This window comes from Stenella coeruleoalba (assembly GCF_951394435.1).
Source record: "Stenella coeruleoalba genome assembly, chromosome: 4".
Classification (NCBI taxonomy): Eukaryota; Metazoa; Chordata; class Mammalia; order Artiodactyla; family Delphinidae; genus Stenella; species Stenella coeruleoalba.
Genome location: NC_137149.1, coordinates 5,986,758 through 5,999,512, shown reverse-complemented (window position 1 = coordinate 5,999,512; position 12,755 = coordinate 5,986,758).

Here is a 12,755-nt window from a genome sequence, read left to right as displayed (position 1 = left end):
TTACTTTCAGTGTTTTGCCCAGTACTTTTATATGCATATTCATATTGTTCGATAAATCAGAGGAAACTCTGACTTAAAACGAATTTAAAAAATTAATGCTCAAAAATTGTTAAATAATACATTTTCAAGGACTAGGGCTTATGTGTATGTATGAGGTATCTATTTTATAATACATACAGATATTAACTATGTTCATTTTCCTGCTTATTTTTTGTCCTCACTATTCTATATAACGTACATTTCTTTTTGCTTAAAAAAACAAATTTAAAAATGAGATGGGAGCTGTATTTTATTAAATGCTGGGATTTCTTGGTAAGGAAATAATTGTTTGGATTTGCAGCTCAGTAGAACTTCTCTATTTATCCATTACTTTTTCAAACAGTTCTTTAAAGCTAAACAGGGTTTGTTTTTTCCTTCGCATTGCTTTTCAATATTGTCAGAAATGTTTCCATAATGAAGAGAAAATTACTTCAGTAAAAATTTCATCTTTATTACATCTCATGTACCGTTCAAGTTAATGAAAAACTATTTAACCGTTACTTCAGCTCAACAGTAATTCTGCTTTCCTCATTATTGCTGGTATATAACTGCATCATTGTAGCCAATATTTTTCGCTTCACAATGATGCATCTTGAAAAAAAATACAGTTTTCCTTTCAGAGAAGCTGTACCGTTGCTGCAATAAATTCCAACCCAAGAAAGCAGTCATTCACAGGCTTGGTATTTCATCCACGTTGTAAATGTCACATGCCGTAGCATCTGAGGTCAGGCATTCTGTGAACACTGAAATTATAGTTATATAACACTTCAACATACCAAACTCAACAAAATAAAGTAAGCCAGTCTTTTCTTATACAATAGAAAATTTGAATGAAGAATTGAACTTTAATTTTAATGACGAAAAATAGGAAAGACGGTTTCCGCCGTGCTATCTGTGAAGGCGACAGGTCTTCAGAAGTATGGGATGTATTTGTTGAATCTGACAGCGTTGGTTCGAGGCGTCTGGTTCCAGGCCAGAGATCCCTGTGTGACCTTTCAGGCCCGACTGTAGGCAATTACACAGGCTCTGCCTTACAGGTCTCATGGGGAAAGTTGCTCCCTCCTCACCAGACTTGGTCTGCATCCCGCATGTTAGAGTTGTCTGGAGGGAGTCAAGTTCAGGACTCGAGGTCCCACAGGCCAGCCATGCTCAGACACATACCTGCTTCCTAGCCTCCGTGCCCATTCAGAAGCCTCTTTACTGGGGCAACTGGCCGAGGCACTTTTCAGGTGTCTCTGCCAGGACCTTCTTAGTGGGGAACCTTGACTAAGACACTTTTATCCAGTGGCTCAGTACTTCTCCACTCTTAGCCCTTCCCTTCTCCCAAGGCCCTCAGTTCCATAAAGAGATAGGGGCTGTCTGTTTGGGGATCCTTGGCAGTTAGACGAAGCCTCCTGTCTGCACTGTGCGTCACTGAACCCTTGCCTTGCTGTTCTATGTGAGACATGGAACACTGGGGAACTGGCATCTACTTTTGTCTCTTGTTATGCTGTTACAGTGAGTCAATAGGCATGCTTGTTACCTCCGTTTTGACTCGGTATCCTAACTGACCACTTTGACATCTGAGAGCTCTACATGGCTGATAAGTCTTCTCTGTTCATTGGGTGGTTTTCCTTAAATTTCTTTTTATGAAACTAATGACCAACCAACACAGAGATTTTTATACACTGAATTTTCTAATGGAGAAAATGTCCTCTCCTAAGAATACAGATAAAACTACTGGCTATCTAGACTCATATTTATAGACAAAGCAAAGAAGAATGATATGTCAGTTAGTCTATTTGAATATAATAGCCTACAAAATGAACAGTCATGGAAACCATATTCATTGATATCTCATTGATGTGGCAGTATTTCCTGTGTTCAAAATTGTTGGGTTTTGGTTTCCATGACTGAATTTTAAAATATGTGGCTTTCTGTAATAACAATGTCATATTCACACCCTAACAATTAATATAAAGTAAATGTTGAATCTTTCCTCCTGACACTTTAGGCATCAAATCAATCTCTTGAGAAAGAAGTTGTTATTCAAGCTATACTAGTGAAGAGACCAATATTATGTGCGGGAAAACAAAGTTTCATTGTCTAACATATGTCTAATTAGGGAGTTGAGCACTTGAATCAAGCGAGGCATGGAAATGGATTATACAGCATTGACACGTGGAGCACATTATTTATCAGTCAGAGTAATAAATGCTGCTTTAAAGGCAAACTCACCGAAGCTTAGTTGAACTTTGAGCTGTTAATTTTTCTTCTTTTTTCATAATTCAAATGACAGAACATAACTTTACCATTCTAGCTTGTGTTAAGTTAAACAGTTGATTAGTTATCCCAGTGAAAAAACACATTGACCATAAAACTTGACTCTTACAAAGCTTTATTTTCAGAAACACACCATAGATATAGTTAAATTTAATCAAGAATCTGTGAAATGCTGATGAAATAAAGCACGTATTCAGACACTGCTAAATTCCATAGATGAGCTGAATTCGGAAGATAGCTTTGGTAGAAATGAAATGTTCTGTAAAACTAAAACAGCTGCTTTGTATAATGCATATGTCTAACGAATAATGGATTGCTGTATTCTTCTTCAAGTAATTTTTTCAAAAAAGGAAAAGTTTTAGCTTCTTTAGACTTTTACCATGTGCACGGCTGGGCTGAATATTTTAACACTACTTCTGACTTTTGAACAGATAGAATCTTACGCTACAATTACTTGATCGTAAGTATTATATATAAAATGTGCCTCTGTGATCGAGCACAAAATGCTCTGGGAGCAGAAACAAATGCTCTGCCATTTAGGAGATGTAAGTGGAATTTAATCTGACTTTAGCAGGACGTTAAGGACTCACACTCACAACAGAAGTAGTGGCATAAAGAAACTTTCGTAGTTTTAGACACAGCCATTACTATATATTATCCAACCTGTCCATTTTCTTAATCAGAATTTTAGCCTGGCAAACTAAAATAAATAGATAAATACAGACATTTGGAAAACTCAGATTCCTTCACTTATAATCTACATATCCATCAACTTAAGCTCTAGTTATCTTTTCATTTTCCCCTTTCCTTCTTTTCACATTTGTCTTTTCCTCAATTTCTTTCTTTCTAACTCAGACTAGTAACCTATTGTTGGGTTGTGTTTATATGTGACTTCACAAAAATAATCCTTCTGTAAATGCCTGTAGGGCTAGTTAAGGAGAAGTGTATTGCCTATAACTGTGTAACTATATTCTAGGAATATGTTTAAGTCTTGATAAAGCAGCTCAAAGTACAGTGTTTGTTTTGACATCTCAATTCCAGTAAACCATGTGAACCATTGAACTTATCTGTATCAAGGAATGCTAAATAGTACATAATTAAATGCTAATGCTCTGTATTTTGAATAGAGTCCATTGTTTATGAAGTGCTTTATAATATTGTGGTTCTTAAGAGTCTGATCAGTTTAAAATGATGTCCATCATCCCCATCCCTACCCTGCTACCTCTGGCAGGTGCCACGCAGGCTGGTGAAAGCCAACCTGCTCTGCTCTTTACTCTTTTTCCCACTCTACCTCCTTAAAGCAGGAGAGTCTGATGCCTGGACTGGCCCTACAATCTCTCTTCTCCTGCTACATTGGTAAAGTGAAATAGGAGGGACATGGGGCAGAAGTGGCAACTATCTCAATTCAACTGCCCATTGAAGGCAGCTTCTGTTCATTGCCACTGTCTTTAGCTACTGTCTGGGCATCGATGACCTCCATGTGACAAGTATAAAATGCTGGCTCTATCTTGGAGAGTTCCTGTTACGCTTTTGAAAGATCCTAAGGTAGTTCCTAGACATAGGAGTGCCACTCTTAAGGCAGTCATGGTAGTGCTTGACTGTGGTTGGACTAGTTCAGCTTCTTTGTAAAGACTTGTCTGGTCCCAAATTTTAAGGCTCATTTTAGAACTGAGGCACATAAGTTCTCTTTGTCCTCAGGAGACAGTGCCAATTGAGGAAACCCTGAAAATCCCACTAAATGTCTCATTTGACAACTATAGTTCTTCAAAAGCACTCTGACATGATGAAACCCACGGACTGCTGTGATTTTGTTGAGGATGTTACAAGATGTCTGTGTGGTGGTCAATACAGGGGCACAAGCACCACTGGGGAGCTTCAATGACCCAGTTAATTTTCAAGGAATGCTTTAAAGGAACTATAGAGGATTGAAAGGATTAATGAGTTAAAGAATTATATCACTTAACAAGTGTGTGGAGAGAAACCTAGAGTTAGGAAGCCAAAAAACTGACAGAGAGAGAACAATTAAAGTAACAGTGTTTCACTATAGACTTGCCACTTAGCTTCAGAATTGGTGTTTGGGGAACATAACAGTCTAGTTCAAAGTCAAGTGGTACGGAGTTCTCACTGAATTATAGTATAACTGAAGATGTAGCAATTTCTGAGATACTAGTAAATGTTCAAAGAGACTAAAATAGGCAGGAACTGATTTTGAGATAGATAGATTTTTTAATATACCTAGGGTAGGAAATAGAAGTTTAACTGTCATCATAATAGATCTTTTATCTTAGTGGAAGACCTTGTGGAGAAATAAATGAAATGTTTTAAGTTTTGATCAAATAAAGTATGCACATGATTTTAAAAAAATGGAACATACTTACTTGACATAAAAGCAACTGTCCCTTCTCTATTTTTTTCACATTCTGTCCTGTTCCTTGCAGGAAAAAAATACTTTGTATTCTCTTGGATCTTTCTTCTGAAACCTAATTTTATCTAAAGTGTATTCTCATATAGATATTTTAAAATCAATTTTAACCATTATCTATAGACTTTTTACTCTAAAAAAAAAAAAAAGAGAATATAGCTCAACTACAAATTTCCTTATCCTCCCTTCCCTTCTCCATTCTTCCTTTTTTAAAATTTGTTTATCTATGATAAATTTTTCCGCTGCAGTTACCATGAGCTTCTGATACAGCAGTCTACGTGTATACGTGATTGTTTTAAGTTGCTGATCGCTTAATTTCAAATGCATTTCAAATATCCTGCACTTGTACTCTCCTCCAGCCTTGATTACCGGTTTTGATATCACATTTGTGTGTGGATGATTTCCTACCTTTATTGTATGTTTGCCTTTACCAGTGAGTTTTCCCACTTTGTAATTTTCTTGTTTCTAGTTGTGGCCTTTTCTTTTCTGCCTAAAGAAGTTCCTTTAGCATTTTTTGGAATGCTGGTTTGGTGGCGCTGAATTCTTTTAGCTTTTGTCTGTCTGTAAAGCTTATGTTTTCTCCGTCAGATCTGAATGAGAGCCTTGCTGGGTAGAGTATTCTTGGTTGTAGGTTTTTCCCTTTTATCACTTTAAATATATAATGTGACTCCCTTCTGGCCTGTAGAGTTTCTGCTGAAAAATCAGCTGATAACTTCACGGGGATTCCCTTGTATGTTATTTGTTGCTTTTCCCTTGTTGCCTTTAATACTTTTCCTTTGTCTTTATTTTTTGTCAATTTGATTACTATGTCTCAGCGTCTTCCTCCTTTCGTTAATTCTGTTTGGGACTCTGCACTTCCTGGACTTGCGTGACTGTTTCCTTTCCCATTATAGAGAAGTTTTCAGCCATTATCGCTTAAAGTATTTTTTCACAGCCTTTCTCTCCCTCTTCTCTTCTGGAACCCCTATAATGCAAAGGTTGGTGCATTTGACGTTATCCCAGAGGTCTCTTAAACTGTCCTCATTTCTTTTCATTCTTTTTTCTTTATTCTGTTCTGTGGCAGTGATTTCAACACTCTGTCTTCCAGCTCCCTGATTCGTTCTCCTGCCTCATTTATTCTCCTGTTAGATTCCTTCTAGTGTGTTTTTCTCTTCAGTTACTGTATTCTTCAACTCTCTTTGGTTGTTCTCTATATATTCTACCTCTTTGCCAAGAACTTCTTGTAACTTCTCGATTTGTGCATCCATTCCTTTTCTTGCTTTTTTTAAACATCTTTATTGGAGTATAATTGCTTTACAATGGTGTGTTAGTTTCTGCTTTATAACAAAGTGAATCAGTTATACATATACATATGTTCCCATATCTCTTCCCTCTTGTGTCTCCCTCCCTCCCACCCTCCCTATCCCACCCCTCTAGGTGGTCACAAAGCACCGAGCTGATCTCCCTGGGCTACACGGCTGCTTCCCACAAGCTATCTATTTTACGTTTGGTAGTGTATATATGTCCATGCCACTCTCTCACTTTGTCACAACTTACCCTTCCCCCTCCCCATATCCTCAAGTCCATTCTCTAGTAGGTCTGTGTCTTTATTCCCGTCTTGCCCCTAGGTTCTTCATTACCTTTTTTTTTTTCTTTTCTTAGATTCCATATATATGCATTAGCATACAGTATTTATTTTTCTCTTTCTGACTTACTTCACTCTGTATGACAGACTCTAGGTCCATCCTCCTCACTACAAATAACTCAATTTCGTTTCTTTTTATGGCTGAGTAATATTCCATTGTATATATGTGCCACATCTTCTTTATCCATTCATCTGTCGATGGACACTTAGGTTGCTTCCATGTCCTGGCTATTGTAAATAGTGCTGCAATGAACATTTTGGTATATGGCTCTTTGAATTATGGTTTTCTCAGGGTATACGCCCAGTAATAGGATTACTGGGTCCTGTGGTAGTTCTATTTTTAGTTCTTTAAGGAACCTCCGTACTGTTCTCCATAGTGGCTGTATCAATTTACATTCCCACCAACAGTGCAAGAGTGTTCCCTTTTCTCCACACCCTCTCCAGCATTTATTGTTTGTAGATTTTTTGATGATGGCCATTCTGACTGGTGTGAGGTGATATCTCATTGTAGTTTTGATTTGCATTTCAAATCAAATGCATTTGCATTTTGATTAATGATGTTGAGCGTTCTTTCATGTGTTTGTTGGCAGTCTGTATATCTTCTTTAGAGAAATGTCTATTTAGGTCTTCTGCCCATTTTTGGATTGGGTTGTTTGTTTTTTTGATATTGAGCTGCATGAGCGCTTGTAAATTTTGGAGATTAATCCTTTGTCAGTTGCTTCATTTGCAAATATTTTCTCCCATTCTGAGGATTGTCTTTTGGACTTGTTTATGGTTTCCTTTGCTGTGCAAAAGCTTTTAAGTTTCATTAGGTCCCATTTGTATATTTTTGTTTTTATTTCCATTTCTCTAGGAGGTGGGTCAAAAAGGATCTTGCTGTGATTTGTGTCATAGAATGTTCTGCCTATGTTTTCCTCTAAGAGTTTTATAGTATCTGGCCTTATATTTAGGTCTTTAATCCATTCTGACTTTATTTTTGTGTATGGTGTTAGGGCGTGTTCTAATTTCATTCTTCTACATGTAGCTGTTCAGTTTGCCCAGCACCACTTATTGAAGAGGCGGTTTTTCTCCACTGTATATTTTTGCCTCCTTTATCAAAGATAATGTGGCCATATGTGTATGGGTTTATCACTGGGCTTTGTCTCCTGTACCATTGATCTATATTTCTGTTTTTCTGCCAGTACCATACTTCTTAATTACTGTAGCTTTGTAGTGTAGTCTGCAGTCAGGGAGCTTGATTCTTCGAGCTCCATTTTTCTTTCTCAAGATTGCTTTGGCTATTTGAGGTCTTTTGTGTTTCCATACAAAGTGTGAAATTTTTTGTTCTGTGAAAAATGCCATTGGTAGTTTGATAGGGATTGCATTGAATCTGTAGATTGCTTTGGGTAATATAGTCATTTTCACAATGTTGTTTTTTCCAATCCAAGAACATGGTATATCTATCTGTTTGTATCATCTTTAATTTCTCTTATCACTATCTTATAGTTTTCTGCATACAGGTCTTCTGTCTCCTAGGTAGGTTTATTCTAGGTATTTTATTCTTTATGTTGCGGTGGTAAATGGGAGTGTTTCCGTAATTTCTCTTTAAGATTTTTCATCATTAGTATATAGGAATGCAAGATATTTCTGTGCATTAATTTTGTATCCTGCTACTTTACCAAATTCATTGATTAGCTCGAGTACTTTTCTGGTAGCATCTTTAGGATTCTCTATATATAGTATCATGTTATATGCAAACAGTGACATTTTTACTTTTTCTTTTCCGATTCGGATTCCTTTTATTTCTTCTTCTTCGCTGATTGCTGTGGCTGAAACTTCCAAAACTATGTTGAATAACAGTGGTGAGAGTGGGCAATCCTGTCTTGTTCCTTATCTTACTGGAAATGTCTTCAGTTTTTCACCATTGAGAACGATGTTGGCTGTGGGTTTGTCATATATGGTCTTTATTATGGTGAGGAAAGTTCCCTCTGTGCCTACTTTCTGGAGGGTTTTTATCATAAATGGTGTTGAATTTTGTCAAAAGCTTTTTCTGCATCTATTGAGATGATCATATGGTTTTTCTCCTTCAGTTTGTTAATATGGTTTATCACACTGATTTATTTGCATATATTGAAGAATCCTTGCATTCCTGGAATAAACCCCACTTGATCATGGTGTATGATCCTATTAATGTGCTGTTGGATTCTGTTTGCTAGTATTTTGCTGAGCATATTTGCATCTATGTTCATCAGTGATATTGGCCTGTAGTTTTCTTTCTTTGTGACATCTTTGTCTGATTTTGGTATCAGGGTGATGGTGACCTCATAGAATGAGTTTTGGAGTGTTCCCCCCTCTGCTATATTTTGGAAGAGTTTGAGAAGGATAGGTGTAAGCTCTTCTCTGAATGTTTGATAGAATTTGCCTGTGAAGCCATCTGGTCCTGGGCTTTTGTTTGTTGGAATTTTTTTTTTTTTTTTTTTTTTTTTTTTTTGCAGTACGCGGGCCTCTCACTGTTGTGGCCTCTCCCATTACGGAGCACAGGCTCAGTGGCCATGGCTCACGGGCCCAGCCGCTCCACGGCATGTGGGATCTTCCCGGACCAGGGCATGAACCCATGTCCCCTGCATCGGCAGGCGGCCTCTCAACCACTGCGCCACCAGGGAAGCCCCTGTTGGAAGATTTTTAATCACAGTTTCAATTTCAGTGCTTCAGATTGATCTGTTCATATTTTCTATTTCTTCCTGGTTCAGTCTTGGAAGGTTGTGCTTTTATAAGAATTTGTCCATTTCTTCCAGGTCGTCCATTTTATTGGCATATAGTTGCTTGTAGTAATCTCTCATGATCCTTTGTATTTCTGTAGTGTCAGTTGGTACTTCTCCGTTTTCATTTCTAATTCTATTGATTTGGGTCTTCTCCCTTTTTTTCTTGATGAGTCTGGCTAATGGGTTATCAATTTTGTTTATCTTCACAAAGAACCAGCTTTTATTTTATTGATCTTTGCTATCATTTCCTTCATTTCTTTTTCATTTATTTCTGATCTGATCTTTATGATTTCTTTCCTTCTGCTAACTTTGGGGTTTTTTTGTTCTTCTTTCTCTAATTGCTTTAGGTGCAAGGTTAGATTATTTGAGATGTTTCCTGTTTCTTAAGGTAGGATTGTATTGCTATAAACTTCCCTCTTAGAACTGCTTTTGCTGCATCCCATAGGTTTTGGGTCTTCGTGTCTCCATTGTCATTTGTTTCTAGGTATTTTTTGATTTCTTCGATTTCTTCAGTAATCACTTGGTTATTACGTAGTGTATTGTTTAGCCTCCGTGTGTTTGTATTTTTTACAGATCTTTTCCTGTAATTGATATATAGTCTCATAGTGTTGTGGTTCGAAAAGATACTTGACATGATTTCAATTTTCTTAAATTTACCAAGGCTTGATTTGTGACCCAAGATATGATCTATCCTGGAGAATGTTCCATGAGCACTTGAGAAGAATGTGTATTTTGTTGTTTTTGGATGTAATGTCCTATAAATATTGAGTAAGTCAGTCTTGTTTAATGTATCATTTAAAGGTTGTGTTTCCTTATTTATTTTCATTTTGGATGATCTGTCCATTGGTGAAAGTGGGGTGTTAAAGTCCCCTACTATGATTGTGTCACTGTCAGTTTCCCCTTTTATGGCTGTTAGTATTTTCCTTATGTATTGAGGGGCTCCTATGTTGGGTGCATAAATATTTACAATTATTATATCTTCTTCTTGGATTGATCCCTTGATCATTATGTAGTGGCCTTTGTCTCTTGTAATAGTCTTTATTTTAAAGTCTATTTTGTCTGAGAATTGCTACTCCACCTTTCTTTTGATGTCCATTTGCATGGAATATCTTTCTCCATCCCCTCAGTTTCACTCTGTATGTGTCCCTAGGTCAAAAGTGGGTCTCTTGTAGACAGCATATATATGGGACTTGTTTTTGTATCCATTCAGGGAGTCTGTGTCTTTTGGTGGGAACGTTTAATCCACATATATCTAAGGTAATTATTGATATGTACGTTCCTATGAACATTTTCTTAATTGTTTTGGGTTTGTTATTGTAGGTCTTTTCCTTCTCCTGTGTTTCCTGCCTAGAGAAGTTCCTTTAGCATTTGTTGTAAAGCTGGTTTGGTGGTGAATTCTCTCAGCTTTTGCTTGTCTGTAAAGGTTTTAATTTCTCCATCAAATCTGAATGAGATCCTTGCTGGGTAATCTTGGTTGTAGGTTTTTCTCTTTCATCACTTTAAATATGTCCTGCCATTCCCTTCTGGCTTGCAGAGTTTCTGCTGAAAGATCAGCTGTTAACCTTATGGGGATTCCCTTGTGTGTTATTTGTTGTTTTTCCCTTGCTGCTTTTAATATGTTTTCTTTGTATTTAATTTTTGACAGTTTGATTAATATGTGTCTTGGCATGTTTCTCCTTGAATTTATCCTATATGGGACCCTCTGTGCTTCCTGCAGTTGATTAACTATTTCCTTTCCCATGTTAGGGAAGTTTCAACTATAATTTCTTCAAATATTTTCTCAGTCCCTTTTTTTTTCTCTTCTTCTTCTGGGACCCCTACAATTTGAATGTTGGTGTGTTTCATGTTGTTGCAGAGGTCTCTGAAACTGTCCTCAGTTCTTTTCATTCTTTTTTCTTTATTCTGCTCTGCAGTAGTTATTTCCACTATTTTATCTTCCAGGTCACTTATCTGTTCTTCTGCCTCAGTTATTCTGCTATTGATCCCTTCTAGAGAATTTTTAATTTCATTTATTGTGTTGTTCATCCTTGTTTGTTCTTTAGTTCTTCTAGGTCCTTGTTAAATGTTTCTTGTATTTTCTCTATTCTATTTCCAGATTTTGGATCATCTTTACTATCATTATTCTGAAGTCTTTTTCAGGTAGACTGCCTATTTCCTCTTCATTTATTAGGTTTGGTTGGTTTTTACCTTGCTACTTCATCTGCTGTGTGTTTTTCTGTCTTCTCATTTTGCTTAACTTACTGTGTTGGGGGGGGGGGTCTCCTTTTTGCAGGCTGCAGGTTCGTAGTTCCCATTGTTTTTGGTGTCTGTCCCTAGTGGCTAAGGTTGGTTCAGTGGGTTGTGTAGGCTTCCTGGTGGAGGGGACTGGTGCTTGTGTTGTGGTGGAAGAGGCTGGATTTTGTGTTTCTGGTTGGCAGGACGACGTCTGGTGGTGTGTTTTGGGGTGTCTGTGGCCTTATTATGATTTTAAGCAGCCTCTCTGCTAATGGATGGGGCTGTGTTCCTGTCTTGCTAGTTGTTTGGCATAGGGTGTCCAGCGCTGTAGCTTGCTGGTTATTGAGTGAAGCTGGGTCTTGGTGTTGAGATGGAGATCTCTGGGAGATTTTCGCTGTTTGATATTACATGGAGCTGGGAGGTCTCTTGTGGACCAGTGTCCTGAAGTTGGCTCTGCCACCTCAGAGGCACAGCACTGACTCCTGGCTGGAGCACCCAGAGCCTTTCATCCACACAGCTCAGAATAAAAGGGAGAAGAAATCGAAAGAAAGAAAGAAAAAGAAAGAAAGGGAAAGAAAGAAGATAAACTAAAGTTATTAACATAAAAAATAATTATTAAGAAAAAAATTTTTAAACAGCAAAAAAAGACGGATAGAACCCTAGGACAAATGGTAAAAGCAAAGCTATACAGATAAAATCACACACAGAAGCATAAACATACACACTCAGAAAAAGACAAAAAGGGGAGAAAATAATATATCTTTGTTCCCAAAGTCCACCTCCTCAATTTGGGATGATTCATTGTCTCTTCAGATATTCCACAGATGCAGGTACATCAATTTGATTATGGAGCTTTAATCCTGTGCTCCTGAGGCTTCTGGAAGAGATTTCCCTTGCTCTTCTTTGTTCGCACAGCTCTGGGTTTCAGCTTTCGATTTGGCCCCGCCTCTGCTTGTAGGTCACTGGAAGGTGTCTGGTCTTCACTCAGACAGGACGGGGTTAAAGGAGCAGCTGACTGGGGGCTCTGGCTCACTCAGGCCGGGGGAGAGGGAAGGGCACGGAGTGCGGGGCGAGCCTGCGGCGGCAGAGGCCAACATGACGTTGCACCAGCCTGAGGCGCGCCGTGCGTTCACCCGGGGAAGTTGTCCCTGGATCCCGGGACCCTGGCAGTGGCGGACTGCAAAGGCTCCCCGGAAGGGGGGTGTGGATAGTGACCTGTGCTCGCACACAGGCTTCTTGGTGGTGGCAGCAGCAGCCTTAGCGTCTCATGCCCGTCTCTGGGGACCGCGCTGTTAGCCGCGGCTCGCGCCCGTCTCTGGAGCTCCTTTAAGCAGCGTTCTTAATCCCCTCTCCTCACGCACCAGGAAACAAAGAGGGAAGAAAAAGTCTCTTGCCTCTTCAGCAGCTCCAGACTTTTCCCCGGATTCCCTCTCGGCTAGCCGTGGCGCACTAA